The following is a 16,342-nucleotide window of genomic DNA, read 5'->3' on the forward strand; positions in this document are numbered from 1 at the left end:
ATTCCTATGTTAATAGCATGGGACTTCGAGCCCCGGTTCTTCAAAGTATAATCTTAAAACCCTATTCCATGATCTGTTCTTCATTGCTCTATTCTGTGCCAGTCTGTGAGCATGCATACGATGTTAGCTGCTCAGTGTAGATACTGAAGAGGGTGGTGAACTTCTAGATGAGATGTCTAATTTCTGCTTTTCAGATATAGGACTTATTTCTGTCTCAGTGCTTTTATCAGGATACTCTGTCATTGAACACAATATTCAACTGGAGTAAATGCTGGCTAGAGAGAAACAAACTTTTTGCAGCTTTACTATTAAATGTGACAGTTTTCTATGCATGTGAATAAGCTGATAGCTGTTCTTACAAGTCTACTAGTGCTTTTTCTTGCATCTGTGGCAGCCTCAGTTTCATTGTCCTGTGACTACCCAGATGGACAGTGTGCAGTCTAGTCTTGATTCTGGCTGGTAATGGTTATTTCAAAGCCAGCTTTGGCTGCTTGTTCTTTGACAGACTTTTTTTTAACTTTTTGCAGTATTGAGGTATGGTAGAGACAAAGCAAACATATTTTGTACATGTCACTGAAAAAGCTTAATTAGCATGTAGCTAGCTTCCCAATGGTCCTCCAGGTGAGACGCTAAAATTAAGGTCCTGAAGCAAAATTTGGAAATTATAGATGACTGGAGCCTTTGATCGTAGATATCTAGTAACTTAAGTTTTAGATTTCTCCCTACTTTATTGAGAAGTTAACTTTTTTATTGTCTGTGTGCTACTTTATGTAACACGAATGCTGGGGATGGAACTCTTCTTTAGTCTAAAAACTGTAGAGCCAATAAACCAGAGCCAAATACTGAGGTTCTTAACTAAAGAAGTGAATGGTGGAGCAACAGGGCTGTTCTGCTGGTAGAGGCCAGCTGTGCCTTGTCAGATTAGTGTACTACCGTGTACCTATGGGAACAGTACAAGTTGCTCTAAACCAAAGTTCTTATGGACAAAAATGCTGTATATTTGTATTTAATGATTCTCCCTGGCTAATCAGGGTAATGGTTATTGACCAGCTGTAAAATCCTAGGCACAAAGTTTGTCCTTTTTAATTAACCCTTAAGTTACAATAGTTTAACATTAAATGCTATTTCACTTCTTCTTTTTTAATGTTGCCAAAAGTCTGAAAGATTCATGTTGCTCAGCACACTGCATTATTGTAATAACTCTACAAAATCACTACTTTATTTGGGGAGGAGGGCAATTTCTCCCTTCTTTTGGAAGGGAGAGGGATTGAGGGAAAACATGTTTTTGATGCCACTGTCATGGCTTTAAAAACCTTTTCTTCATGTTACAGAAACTCCCTAATGATGGAGTTGCTGGGATGTTAGATTTTTTTCTTAGTGTGTTTTTGGTAAAGAAGAAAATTCAGTGCTGAAGTGTGGGTCGCTGAATGAAAATGTATGAAAGCTATATCCAGATCTCTGTTCTGAAGTGCTTTGTCAAAGAACACCTATAGGTCTCTATCATCCTTTAATGGGCTGTTGTGCAAAAGGTTCTGTTTTTGCAAATAACTTCCTAAAAACTGCTCTGTTTCTGTGAAAAGTGTTTTTTTCAAAACAGCATATCCTGACAAATGCATACTTACTGGTTGTATATTTTTTCCAAAGTATTGTCACAAGAGGGAGCCCTCACTCTATTTACAAAAACTTCTCTGGAATGCCAGTTAATGCATGAAAGTAAAATTCCTGTTTGTACTGTAAAGTAAATGTGGGAGCTCGTTTTAAATTTTTTCTTTTAAAAACTTCATAGCACAGACCAGTAATGTACATAAAGTGTTCAGTGAGTCAGGATAGTTCATTTGCTGCAGACACCTGACAGTTTTGTTATCCTCCACGCAATTTCCACAAATCCGTTGATTTGTTTTTCCATCTGTTTGTTAATATTGGCAAACAGGCTTAGGATTTGTTCAAGTTAGTACTTACTGGATGAAAATTATTAGTGCTAACATATTTTTCATCTAACTTGCAAAATTCTTGTCACTTGAAAGTCATCCTTGCACCTGTTTTCTATGAACTTAATTAGAAGCCAAGTAGGAAAGAGGAAACAACAAGGAGAAAAGTGAGAGTAGTACTGTGGATGGAGCTATCTTGGCCCCACAGCAAAGTGATGTAGACGAGCTTTGCTTATACGAATGATGATGGTTTGGAAATTTATTACATTCTTTCAATCAACGGTGCTGTATTTTAGCAGTTTTTCTTTCTTGTAGATTTGCCTTTCTACTTCCAGGGAAGAGCAGATTCTTTTGCTGCTTCCTTAGTGCACAAAATAAAAACTCCAATGTGATAGTGCAAGGCTTATGTCTTAAACTGATCTCCGACAATAGCAATTTCACTTAAAGGGAAGAGGAGGACTTTATCATTTAACACTGTCTGCTGCCTTAGATTAGGACTGACAGTTTTGGGCATACTTTATTTTTATTGCATTGCTTTTAAGTTTCTTTAGAGCTTAAGCATAATTCTCTTGCTGATGCTGTTTCATGAACTCTTCCTCTTACTGCTTGCATCCACTCTGTTCTTTCAGAAGCAGTGTTTAAATCTGAAAAGGGCATTGTATAAGTAATGCAAACTTTCTTCAGAGGTGATCCTGCTTTTAAATTCAATTTTATTGCACAGTATACAAGAAGAAAAACTTAAATGAGCAGGACTTGCGTTGTGGATCTTCAGTGACTTTATGATATGGAACTTCTGTCATCATTAAAATCAGAGCTCTTCTGAGATAAAACCAGTCTGTGAGCTGCCTCACAGCTCTCTCTTTTTTTTTTTTTTTTGTTCTTTGCAGTAGAGCTGTATAAAACTAAGTTATTGGGCCCCATCTAAAACTTGGGGATTTTATCAGCAGTACTCAAATTAATAGCAAGGCCACTGGGAAGAAAGACCCTTAAAGGGACAAAAAGGAACTCACTAGGTAACAAAGCAACAACGGGAACTTTTATTGTCCACGTGGCTTAATTTTGGGCTCTTTTAAAGCCCTTAGTTTTCAGTCCTCCTGGCTCCTGTAGCATTTACATCTTGCTTTTAGTCAGAAAACAAATGAATACACTGTTAATACTTTTCAGTTTTTACTTGCAGGTTATCTAAGTTGTAGGCTCTTCTAATGTGCTTCAATGAAAGGGAAGCATCAGAGTTAGTTACTTGACTTTTGTTTGTTTGTTTTTTGCTTTGTTTTTAGCCACTCTTGCTGCCGGATGTATATGCAAAGCAGAGAGAGGGAGTAATTTGATGTATGCAGGACTGTGAGTGTTTAGGATATGCCAAATGTTTGCGTTAAAAAAGCTACTTTGAAATGGATGTTTGTATGCTGTCCAGGGCTGAAAAGGGTTAAATCCACTACTTAAGCATGTCATTAAAAGACAAAACTATAAAGTGCGTTGATCACTCTTGTACTGGAAATTGCAAATAGAAAGTTTAGATTTGAAATTAGATCTCTTATAAAGCATTGATTAATRGAATTTAGGTAAATTTATGTGGCAAGGATGATGATAGTCTTTGAGAATAGGTTCTGTGAGTTATCTGAAAACTGTATCATAATGCACCTTACAGATGTTGACATTGTATCTATGACTATTTTTGTGTTTCTCTGGACTCTGAGTTTGAGCCTCTTGGTGGAGATTGTGCTTGTGAAATGGGGAAGATACAGTGAGAGGAGCCAGGAATGGTTAAAGGTGTATAACAGCATCGATGTGAGAAACATCTAATAGTGTAGGACTATTTCATCCTTTTCATCTTATTCTTCCAGGGTAAGAGTTAAGGGACCCCAAATGAGTGATCCTAGTAACTAATGGTTTCAAAAACTGACAAAAATAATTACTTATTCAGGTAATGCATAATAAGCTGTGGAACTCCTTGCAAGGCATGTTGAGGATACTAAGGGTTTATATCAGGTGTTTAAAGGGTTTGGACAAATTCTAGGTAGAAAGATCCCATTGACACCTACACAGATACTGTGATGGACTCTAGAAACTTCTGAAATACCAATTACTACAAGCAAAGGCTGTGTTCTGAAGAAGTGTTGCTGTGTTTTTGCCTTGCTGTTGCACTCTTTTCTAGGCATCTTCTGTTGATCCCTATCAGACACAGGATTTGGGGCTTTGGACCTTTGTCCATTTTTATGTTCTTACGTGACTTTGCGCTGAAACTGAAAGACGTGACCTTATTGTGCAGGCTGCATTGTGGTGTGGCACCAATATCAGATGTTGATGACAGGAAGAATCTGTGTACTCTTTCCTTTTATGAGAACAAAATAATTAAGATGATTGACATGAGAACAAAATAATTAAGATGAYATTTTAAACGAACATTGCTTGAAGCAGTTCATATCTTCTAGAATTTATTTTTCCAGGCTCTCTGCGGATCTTTAAACCCTTGGTTCCTACTTGATGCATGTTTTTGCAACAGAGACCTAAAGGGTATATCCTTTACAAAGATGCACTCTCATTCTCCACTGTATATACTCAATTTCCAGTCCTTGGGTATGTGTCTGCAATGTTTACTGCTTATGGGTGTAGAGTGATCTTTTTGACACCAGTCTTTTTGCAAAGCTGTTTGTAGTCAATCCATATAATGACCAGGATTTGCATACTTGCTGTTGATTTCCCCATGTAAACTCAGTGTCCYGTACAAAAAAAGTTATTTGTTTTCAAGACTGTTCTTTTCCAGGGTTTCCTTTTCTATTATGAAAGAAGCTTCATATTTTTCCATTTGGATTTTTTCTATGAGGTCGAGAGAAATATGATAATACTCTTCAGGAAGACTAGCCTCTTCAGTTATCTGTCCTCAATTGCAAGGAAAAACCTCCTGCATGAAGGAAAAAGGAAGAATATGCCGAACGACCCCGTCTGTGCTCCTTTTTCTCCTGTTCCAGTCAAACACAATTTCATTGGTTTTAGCCTTAAAACTGACAGTTCTTACCAGTTTGGTTTTTTATCATGCCACAAATCTCAGCTGATCATAAAATCTGATAGAAGCTTTGTAGCAAGAAAACAAGGTCAGTTGTCAAGCTGAAGCAGTGTATTCTACTTTTTCTTCAGCCTTTAGTCACACTTTTACAGGTTTATAGAAAATAGGCTATTAAAATGTTTGTCTTATAGCTGTAATTACTTCCTGAAACAGGATTAGAAAAAGACCCCTACTTCTCCCTGCTGCTTTCCACTAAAACTCACATGATCTTATTGCTGGTTGCTGGGTCCTTTTGAAGTCTGGAAGGGTCAGGATGTGAGACTTCATTGTTGTCTCCCTTTATGTGCAGAAGTCTATCTGTAAATTTCTGTAAGAGCTTCACTTTAGAATTCCTTTTCGATTTATAGAAATGTGTTTCTTACAAATCCATATTACGGCTTTTTTTTTTTGCTCTTTCAAAAATCTAGTTCCAGTTTTTGAAAAAATTAAAGTTGCTCATTGTACTAGAAAATATCTTATTTGCACAAATTCTTTAAGTCAATTTTGGCTTAGCAATGTTCATGTGGATATGTGCATATTCTTTCAAAGGTGTCACGTTTTTTCGAATGTAAAGTGCTCAGTGCAGACTTCAGCATATAGGAGAATATTCCTCAAGTGAAGAGTGGTAGAGCATACTGCAATGAGTCTCTGGTTCTGTTAGTCAATGTTTTGCACTCAAGAATAATTAAAAAAAATTTTTGGTAGATTTCACAGTAAAAACTAGCATAAGTATGCTATTGAATTGCTGAATTATGGCATAAAACTAGTAACACCTGGGATAATACCCACAAAATGTGCTTAGTGCTTTTTGTTGTTGTTGTTGTTGTTAAAGTATAGTTTCTCATTTGAATGTATGTTGCTAGGTAGTATACTGGTGCATTTGACATGAACTTAGTACTTTTAGAAAATGTACTGGGTAAAAATTATTGTGTTAAGATAGATATTTGAGAAGTGACAGAGGGGGAAATCAGATGTGCATATATTGGCAGTATGTTGTCTCGTTCCTCCCATAAGATGAATTGGTTGTCTTTTGAGATCACTGAGATGATTTGAATGAAATTAAGAAATGTTTTTAATTGAGAAGTGAATGAAATTAAGGAGAAGGGAAATATTCTACTTCTATTGCAAAATTTCAAATAGCCTCAGAACCACACAAAGCTTTAAGAGTACTACAAACCTTAATAAGAAATTTTGGAAATCACCTGGTAAAAGCAAAAATTATACTTCCATTTTTTACTATTACTTCCATTTTCTCATCTAAAAAAGACTAAGTGCAACATATCTGAAGATAATTTGACTGTAGTATAATCTAGTTGGATTAGGGTTGAGCTGTGGATTTTCACTCATTTCTTGAGAAAGACTAGACCATTTAAGAACACCCTTTGGCATCAAATGCATGCATATCTTGGGAGAAAATTTCTCTGTTCTAATAAGGCTTTATACCACTCTTGTCTTCTGGTAGGTCTTATGAACTACTTAAGTCTTTCGTGTATGTTTTGTTGTTTGAATGAACTGCTTGAAAAAAGATTGCTCTAATCAAAGAAGCTAGAATCAAAAAAAACTTAAGATACCAAATTGTTCTGATGACTGCTTTTTTGATAATCATTTTTATAATTGTGTGGACAGTACTAACAGAAATGAGCATTGTAGAGAGATGTCGGTGCTACAAATGTAGGCTTTTAAGCTAGAAACAAAATGTCCTGAGGCTTGAAAATAGCCTATCCTTTGCTCTTTGCTGCATTTAATTTTAGTCCAGATGTTTCCAAACAATTGTCATTACATCAGATTACCTTTTTAAAATCTAAACCGAAAAGATCTTTTGAATGTGTAGTAGAGGGTTTCCTTTCCACAGTAGCAGAAAAGAATTTGTCCCATGTTGAACAAAATGTAGCTTCTCTGGTATGGGAGTTAGAGGGGGGAAGCACTTGCGCATCTTGTATGCATTCAGAACATTAGAAGCTAACCATTGTAAAGGTAAAATAGCAATGAGTACTGAGTTACAGGCTTATTGTTAGTTTTTCTATACTTTCCCGGCAAAGCAGTTGAATATCTGAAAATGTTGTTTTGTAAGCGCCTTCACAATGGCTATTGAATAGACCCAGAGTTACTGGGGGAGGGATAGGCTATCTACGTATACCGGATGTAGAGTTGTAATTACATATTCACAAACACCTTAGACATTATAATGTTTTGAGACAATGTAAAGATACATCCTTAGAATCTCTTCCAGAGTTTTTTCACTGCATTGAGAACATTTCTGCTTTAAAAAAAAAAAAAGTAGCAAATTTAAAAGTTCCTTTAAAAAGAAATTTTTTTTTCCATTGAGAGCTACCTTGTGACAGTTGCAAGGGGGCTGACGAACAGATTTCTTTGCCATTAGATTTTGTGTAAATCATCCTTTATCTGTGCTAACCCTTCTATCTCAACTGAGTAAAAGAAACTTCTGTGTGTGACAACTTTCATTAGCTGTTTTGTGCCTTTCGATTTTGAATGTCTGGAGAAGTTGTAATAAAAATTGGGAGATGGTAAAACCTGTTGAGAGAAATACTCCATGGAAGTGTATGTGGAAGCAGGGAGGAGGTAAAGAGGCACTGCCATTATGAGGACTGTGAAGGCATAAATGAAGTGTATAACTTTATTCTATGTTTTGCTCCTGCCCTTTCATCTGAGAAGCTGAATTTGTTTATATTACTTATACTGCCTTGCACTTTGCTATTAGTAGCTTGGCATTCCTTAAAGTGAGTATGCAAAGGTGATGCTGAGCATGTATCCTGGAAACAGGTGCCTGTATCTCTAACAGTGGGTCTCATTTGGCCAATATAATCTTATTTACTGGATATTTTTCTCAAGATATCACTTAAGTTCAGTCTTTAATAATGACAGTCAACCAGAAAACAGTCCAGGTTTGTTGAAGTCCACAATTTAGCTGATTCTTCTCTTTCCCCCTCTGTCTGTTGGACTTTTTTTTCATAATGCTTAGAAAATACAGTTCTTATAAGTGGAGTAACTAAGTCGTCTCAGGAAGCTTTTAGTCTAGGTTATCAGTTTCAAAAATGGTCCAAAAATTGTAGTTAAATATCTGACTTTTAAATGCTTCCACACTGCAGTTCTTAATAGATGTTTTGAAAATCATAGGTGTAATAAATACTTTTTTCCACCCTTACCTTGGGTCAGTCAGATGAAGATAGGAGTACTTTGGTGTTTCTCATGTTACAACCCTGCTGTAGAAACAAGGCTGTTGTCTTTTCCAGAATGCTGTATTTCCCTACAGTAAGTCATAAGTATTTAGAAAACAGAATTTGCATGACTCTGCCATTGCTTGGGAAATGGCTGTGATGCTTCTGTTCGTGTTAGAATTTCTTTTCAGTGGATGTACAGGTAGACTCTGTTGAGCACCTGCTGAAAATCAAGGCAAAGGTTTCCCTCCATTGGTAACAAAAATGATTGAGAATAGCTTTCCAGTGCTGTGGAAGTCTGAACTTTTAAAAACATTAAAAGGAGAAGTAAAAATAAATACACACCTTTATATCTCATCAATGACTGTTTGTTTTATTTAGACTGTTGAAAAGCTTTAAGAGCAAAGCTGCAGTTGTTAAGGATGATACACCTGAGAGATCACTCCAGGGCTGGGTTGGCAGAGGATGTAAATGAGCCTTCAAAAAAAAATTAAACAAAAATGAATTAACCTCTGCCTTGTAAGCTGTCTTCCTTCTTCCTTTTGAAGTGTCAGTTTGTGGTTTTGATAAATGTCAGAAGCGTTCTTCTTAAATAAGATTCTTCTCCATATAATCCAGTGTTGTGACTTTTTTTGTTGTTGTTTTTATTTTTTTTCCCTCCTCCTTCCAAAGATTACTTTGTCCTTCCTCTGGTTTCTAATCAGTCAAGTGCTCAAGAAATGGGATGGATTTGACAGCTAMGTGTGTTTCTTATTCAGTTAGCTTTGTGAAGGAACTAAAGGAGGGAGATGAGACAATTTATTCTTTCCTATAGTTTGGGAAATTCATTAACTCAGAATAGGAAATAAATGTTCCTTTTCCCCCTCCCCACTCCCCCCATGCTTTGCTTTTTACACTTTAGGTTTGTTTGTATGTATAATATTTTGCATAATGACAATTGACTGTTAGTCTGTTTTACAGATACAGTGACATACATGTATACAAGTTAGTGGGCTGTACCCTGATGTCTCTGGTTAGGTACCTGATAAACCAGTAGTTGTGGCACAGTGCATTTAAGTAGACATCATCTACTCCCTGTCCAGAAGAAAAGCATGTGCAGTAATGATTGTCTGATAATGTTGTAGGAAGTATGATTTAAAGCAAAGTTATTTTTTTCTGTCAGGTATATTAGGTTAATATATTATTTTTTTTAAAGTCACCTGATAAGAATTTTTTTAGGTGGGTTTTTTGTCTTTTTCCAGCTGTTCCAAATAACCACTTCAGAAAGACTGCTTTTAGGTTTCTGTAGTACTTAAGAGATGAGGGTTAGAGTAAGACTCTGGGGAAGAAAGGGAATACAGGTTGGCAGTCTGAGGTTGTTTTACTTTCTGGTAAAAGATTTAAATAAAAAGTCTTATATTGGCACTTAGAAATTTTAGTCATGGATCAAGACTTCAGCATGTTTAAGTGTTATACAGTCCTTGCACAGAACGCACAGACCTTGTATATGAAGCAGAGGAGAGCACGTAAATAAATATGGGCTGATCTGGAAATAAAAGAATAAGAAGACAGCATTGATTAGTGCAGTAGGGAGCAGTCACAGGTTATGATTGCTTAATTATGTAGAAGTTTTCGTATTATAAGCATCATCTCAAAGGAAAGCTTAGCTGAAGGGTAATCGTGAGGGAGACGCTTCAGGATGTCTGTGTGGTTCTTAGGTGGAGTACACGAGAATCTTTCTAAGCGAACCTTTCTCTCTGTGAAAGCACTAATAGCAGCCCATTGCTCACATATCTATCTTTTTTTTTCTTTTGTTTGAATTGCTGACTTGAATGAGTTTAATAATGATGTTATGTCTAGGTAGACTGTGTATGCCCTTTTTTGTTACGCTCCTGTTTTCCTTTGACTTTTTCAACTCCGAAGTATACATCGTGTAGATCATATTATCTTGTAAAATTATACAGAGATTATTTTACTTTGAGACAAATGAAGGTACTGAAAAAGAAAACATCTTTTTATTCCAGAAATTAGAGGGGTAAAATTACTCTGAATAGAGTAGATATAAATTACATAGTTTGTCTAATTTATTAGTTAGAATGTCATTACCACTTCCTACCATATGAGATCTATTAAAATTAGGAAAACTGTTACTGGAAAGGCAATTCAATATAGTAGCTGGTGATATAAAGAGCACTTTCAAACAGGAACTGAATCAAGGTCATTCTGAGAAAACAACAGAGTCCTTTTTTGTACTTGGCATTATGTCCACTGGGAAGGAAAAAGTCAGATGGCCAAAATGCATTACAGTTAAGAAATGCAAATTGCATCAGATTTGGGGGGGATGGGGAACACTCCGGTTTTCTCCTCATCTTTCAGAATGAGGTTCAGTCAGTCATTGTCCTACGATAAGAAGTTAATATGGAGAAATAAAAGCAAACAGGTAGAAAACTTGAAGCCTTTGCTGTCTAAGCATGCTGTTTGCCTGTTGGCTTGATTATTCTTCCTTCTCGCATGATAGAGCTGTCCAAAATTCTGTTTTGTATGTTTAGTTTGTTTGGTTTGATGAGCTGTCAGATTTAGATTTAAGCTCTCTACCATCACTATCACCCTGTGCTACCTCAGCTCCTTCTCATTAGGACTGTCAGGCATGCTCGTCCATTACAGTTTGGAGGACTGGTTTATAGTGACAAGAAACTGTTATTTATGGCAGTGTTTAGTCGGGCCTCCTTGCTGCGGTATAAATGTTCATTTTGCTAAACTGCAAGGAAGGTTTGGCCAGGAGCTCTTACCGCTGCTACAAATCGCTGAACAATTTGCATCTTATGAATTGGAGCCCTGAGTCGTGTTCATTTAATCAACTACTCCAGTGTAAACACTGATGAAAACCACCAAGTGATTTCTTTGGCAAAAGGCAGTTCACGTTTTGTAACTCTGATTCTGTACACTTTTCCCTGAGGAATAGCCTCTGCTTTTATCTCATTCCTAAATAGTTCTTTTGCATGAATGGAAGTTTATGAATGAAATCAACAATATATTTTTATAGTTTTATTTCAAATCCTGAAAGAAGCTGCAGAGAACATGTATGTATAATAAGACAAGGACAAACTGATCAATTATAAATAAATAAACTCTGCTCTGGTACTTAAACAGTGTATTTTCCTTTATCAAAAATTGTTGACAACCTTTTCATACTTTAAGAGTTCCTTAAGTTATAAAACAAGAAGTGTTACATTTTAAAAATTGAAATCCAATCCTTTCTCTTAATGTTTTAAGATTTGCATAGCTTTGTGCGCAGTTAAAAGCACACTACTGAATCAATAAAGATGTTCCTGTACTAGGAGATCTACTTCAAAGATGCTTGCTGTAATAGCTTCAAACTAACTAGACCATTATTGCTCTCTGTGAGAAGAGTTGCATCTTGACCCATGGCAAGGGAAGTGCCCGGTTCTGTTTCACCTACCACCCACCCTGCGCCACAGCTAGTAATACCTGACCTTCTGGTAGGCACGTTCAGTTAATTAATGCAGTGGGAAACTYTTTTCCCCTCTCCAAGGTTAGTATCCTGTGGAGTTAGCAAGCTGAAAGATCTCACGAGATGGTCAGATGAACATAAGAACTGGTGACATGGGGTTGATATGTGTCTGAGGGTGAAGAAAGACACTAGCTCTTTCAACAGTAATAGGTAGATTGGCTCAGGCCTAGTGTGTAAGGTGACTCTAAATATACTGGACTTTACATCAGTACAAGTTATCGCTTCCTGAAGAGGATTATCAGGTCACTGAACTGAATAAGATTTAGAATGAATTCTTTGTGCCGTTGCAAGGGTCTCCCAGGTCAACATTTGCACAGTGGGATGTCTGTCGGATGCAGTGGTGGTGTCAGCGCTCCCTGTCCTGGAATCCTTTTACCTTCCACCACTGACTGTTCTTTCTAGCTCTTTTCAAAGTCCTCGAAGATTGTTGCAGATAAAACCAGACTCAGTGTTGCACTGAGCGTAGCTGAAAATATGCATTGATAGTAGTTGGCCTGCAAAACTGCAATTTTGCTGGTGGGCTGTTTTGGTGGCCCAGAGACGATGAGGGCCAAGCAGTCGGTTTTGCAGGCACTGCTCTTAACAGAAACCTCATAGGAATGTTACCTGTGTAGAAAGAGTCCGTGGGGGAAAAGGCAAGTTATGATTACATGGGCATGCCCGTGACTCAGGTTATTTGGTTTTCCAGAAACTTACAGGAAAGGAAGGACATGTATTTCTGGCTTACTGCCACTGTTCAATAATGGGTTATAGCCTCAAGGTATAAGTGGGAAGCTCAGGACTGAGTAGTTCCCCAAGGAGCTGAGCCTCTGTTGGGCCTGGTAATGAGGGATAAACTGGAAAAGAATGTAGAAGAAGTTGTACTTAGCAAAAAGATAGGCAAAAGACTCTTGGATATTTTGGGCCTGTTTTATTAAATGTCTGGAAGAGTTGGATACTTTCTGACTTGATTAAAGGAAGAAGTCCTGGGGATGAGAGAATTGTGCAAAAGGGCAAGATAATGCATTGGGGGAAAAAGTCAAAAAAGACTATCTGCAGCTGAAAAACAATGTTGTTAATTTAAGCGCTACAGCAGCTACTCTGTGAAGTTAAAATATTTCTTGGAAGAAATAAACTATGTTTATACTTGAAAACTATCAATATGCTTCCCTGCAGTACTTCAGGGACTTTTCCGTAAATAGGAGTGCATTCAAAACTGGGATGCTTAGGCTGCTTGGTGATTTGATTGGAGAAGGGTGTGGAGTCTGGAGTTCCTTGTCAAGATCTATGAATTTAGCACTTAGAGTGACTACCTCTAAGTTAAAGGGGATCTTTAGGTTGAAGCAGTAAGAATGAAGCAGTAGAATTATCCTATGAAAATGCAGTAAGGTTTTTGTGAGACTCAACCCTGTTCACTCATAAACTTTTCTTCATTTGCATCCAAGCATAATCCATCTGAAGTCCAGTGAGAAAATTTCTGGACATTAGCAGCTCCAAATTTTGAGGTTTTCATTAGAGGAGGACCAGCAATAAAAATTGTGGGTGGTAATAATGTAGACAGGAGAAAATGCTCTTGTATGACATTAGAAAGAGAAGGAGAGGGAAAAGTAGAATTTTAGAATTTAAGATGTGCATTTTGTTTACTTATGCATTCTGCATCGGACCTGAGCCGTGCAGTTGCTGGCCCTGCTTTTGTTTTGGGAGGATATTGTCTCATACTATTATTACATTGTTTTCAAAGGAACATAAAGAAAAGGTTGAAGTCTTGACAGCTATGACAAAGTCCAGTGCCATAATGTGTCATCAGATAAGTGATACTGTATGGTCTGTGGCAGTCAGCAAAGCATGGCAGCCACTATTTATATGTCAGCTTTAAAAGACAGGAAGTGTTACCYGAAGGGGAGAGAATATCAGAAGTTGACAGCCTGGTAGACATCTGGGGTTAAATGTCATCTTTTGAATAGATTTAACTTACATATTCATTTTATTTTGTGTATTGAGATCTGAAATTCCAGTCTTTAAATGCTCCTGTTGTTATTTAATAGCACTTAAAACATTGTGCCTAAGAAGAACAAGGCAAAGTTTCCTGCTAGAGCAGAAGATGTAAACAGTTAAGTGATAGTTTTCTATATCTGATTTATACTGTATAAAAATGTAAGTGTACCTGCAGCCAACAACTGTAGAAGAGAGATAAGCATCTTGTTCATTCTTTAACATTAAAAACAAACAGACAAAACCTGTTTTTTAGTAATAAGGTATATATTACTTGGATTCCTCCTCTGCTAAATGAAATGACTTTCAGATTACCTAGGCTTGCTGCTTTCTGTAAGTTTTTATTTCAGTTGAAACTTTTAAATTAAAACCTTGTTCATATTTCTCCATAAGCAGCATGTATAATACATGGAAAATAACTAGGGTTACTGTTGTAGATATTGGGATTGTTTCCCCTGCCCAAGCTGTTTGTCCTTTGAGCTTTTGGTTGTGTGKGGGGTTTTTTGTTTGTATGTTTTTGTCTTGTTTTTGTTCTTGTTTTTAGCTTCCTAAGCACCCTTATCCCTTTATATCCCTTGGAACATGATGGAATGGAACAGAGACGTTTCTATAGTCACTTTAATGATCATGTAGAGAACCTAAGCTGTTAGCTTTCAGACAGTATTTTCAACTTGTCATTTATGGGGAACAGTATGCTGTGGAAAGGAAGCATCTTATTTTCCTCTTCTCAAGAAAACTGCCAGAATCTTCTGTTATACTCTGAAGTCTGTGCAAAAGTTTCCATAGAAGAATGAATTATAAAGCTTTGATTGTATGACCAAAAATATCACTTTCTGTGATTTCAGTCTCAAATGTTGCAAAGATTGAAGTGAATACCCTTATGATATTTCATCCATTCTATCTACTATTGTTTTTGTGTGAAATCAGTAGCATGTCCAATTTTTCTAACAATTTTATTTCAAAATTAGTATTTTTTTTTTTTTGGTTTTAAAGCCCAGCTTCAGGTTTTGGAGGGTTTTAATTCAGAAGCTGGTAAAAGGTAGTCATCTCAGGTACAGATTCACTGGATATGGGGAAAAAAAGTAAGCAGAAGACTGAACTCTAATCTTTGTCTTCCATTCCCCTGCTGTTTTGCAGATTGCACATTCTCAGGAAAGCAGTCCAGTTTCTCTCTACTTCTTGCCTTGAATGCAATATGCAGATCTAACAGTCAGTCATACCTGGTGCATGGGTCCCTAGATGAAGACAAACTGCACTGCTGCCTGGGAAGATGGAGAGTGTGCTTTTCTCTCCTTGATCATACTGCAGCCTGTTCATATGGCAGAATGTGGGACTTCTGAGGATATGGCATGCTTTTGTGTTGCTTGGTGTATTGCAACTGCACTGATTTATGTTGCTTTTCTCTTCACTACCTCCCGTGCATAGATGTATCATAGCTTTCCTTAGAAGAGTGCTGTCCACCAAAAGGAGCCTTTGTGTCTTTTGAAAGCATGTTAAAGTGTTCATGGATGAACAGAAGTGGTATTAGAAGGGAAAGAAAACTAAAATTCCAAAAAAGGAAGAGAACTAATTGTGCAAAAGTAACCTGTTGTTACGAGCAGCCACTGTGCCAGAAAACTCTTGTGCTGGACAGTGTATCTCACATCTACAAAAAGGGCTCTAGAGGGGGGATACTGGCAAATACAGGCCAGTAAGTCTGGCCATCCATTCCTGGTGAGGCAGTAGTCTTTATTAAAGACTAAGGCCAATGAGCACATGGACAAACAGAGTCTGGGAAAGACCACAGCTTCTGTAGAGGAAAACCCTGCCTTTCTACCCTACTGCAGTTCTGTGAAGGTGTTTGTAAACGTGGAGGAAGGAGATCCAGTGGATATTGCATGTGTGTGTATGTTGAGGGGAAGGGTGCTTCTTTTTCCTTCTTTCTTTTTCTTACCTCCCCAACCCCCCCTCCAAAAAAAAAAAAAAAAAGCTTTGTCCAGGTTCCACAGCAATTCTTAGTAGAGAAAGGTAGTTGCCATGGGATTGGAAGAAATCTCTCCAATTCTTTTTATGGCTTGAAAGCTGATTAAAGCATGGGAAAGCAAGGGTTTGTGTTTTAATGGTCATTATTCAGGATGGAGAAGAGCCAGTAGTGGTGACCTCCAGGAATGACTGCTGGGATGAGATTTATTCAGTATCTTTGTTAATAAACTAGAGAAGGTAGTGAGGAGAGAAATCTCCAAGCTTGCAGCTAGTACAGAGGGCCTTCAGGTACTGAAATCCCACATTGATGGAAGAGCCTTCTGGAGGTCTTTGCCAAACCTGAACAGGAGGGCAAAAACATGGCAGATGAGCTCCAAATGAAGGGCAGTGCATGGTATTTGAATTTTCGGAGGAAGATTCGTCTAAAACCTAGTTACATGATGTTGAGCTTAGAACTGGCAGTTGCAACTTAGAAAACAGATCCTGGACTCGCCACTGGCAGCTCTCTGAAGAGCATGGGCTCTGTGTGCTTTGGCAGCCCAATACGCCAATAGCGTGCCAGGGAATAGGGCAGAGGGGCTTGATGTGACTTGGTCTTGGGCATGAAAACTTTGAAAAACCGCATGAGACCTCGCTGCGCCCATGTTTTGAGTGTTGTGTCAGTCCTGGTCTCTAAACCTCAGGAGGAACGTTAGAGCGGGTAGAAAGAGGGACAGCTAAAATAGTCATGGGGAGGGGTCAGCTATCTTAG

General features: G+C 37.6%; 1 protein-coding gene across 2 annotated transcripts in view; it reads left to right on the forward strand.

Annotated features, from left to right (window-relative positions):
• PARG (poly(ADP-ribose) glycohydrolase) overlaps window positions 1–16,342 on the forward strand; it is a 79,252-nt gene that overhangs the window by 18,972 nt on the left and 43,938 nt on the right. The gene's annotated exons all lie outside the window — the stretch shown is intronic.

This window comes from Apteryx rowi, unplaced genomic scaffold (assembly GCF_003343035.1).
Source record: "Apteryx rowi isolate R43461 unplaced genomic scaffold, aptRow1 scaffold_30, whole genome shotgun sequence".
NCBI classification, from domain to species: Eukaryota; Metazoa; Chordata; class Aves; order Apterygiformes; family Apterygidae; genus Apteryx; species Apteryx rowi.